Consider the following 346-nt stretch of genomic DNA (forward strand, 5'->3'; position numbering starts at 1 on the left):
TTGGAGGAGAGGTATTTTCCTGCTTTCCCATATTTCTTGTGGTCCTGCAGCAATTTCTAGTCATCTGGTGGATGGTCCGTCTCTTCCCAAACTTGGAAGTTCAATCTGAAGATTGAGGAGTGTGTAGAAAAGGAAACAGAGAGAGGAAAACTATAGCAACAACAGCAAAAAAAGAGACAAGAAACAAAGAAAAAGAAAAAATAATGAAAAGAAAAACTTTTAAATAAAACTGAAAAAAATTAATATTCAAAAAATTTCAATAAAACCCAAAAATTAGAAAACTGCGTGGTGCGCTAGTGCGCCGCACGAAATGGCTAGATCACAGGAGCCATGGAGCCGTCTCTTG

This window comes from Tupaia chinensis, unplaced genomic scaffold, assembly GCF_000334495.1.
Source record: "Tupaia chinensis unplaced genomic scaffold, TupChi_1.0 Scaffold000217_1, whole genome shotgun sequence".
NCBI classification, from domain to species: domain Eukaryota; kingdom Metazoa; phylum Chordata; class Mammalia; order Scandentia; family Tupaiidae; genus Tupaia; species Tupaia belangeri.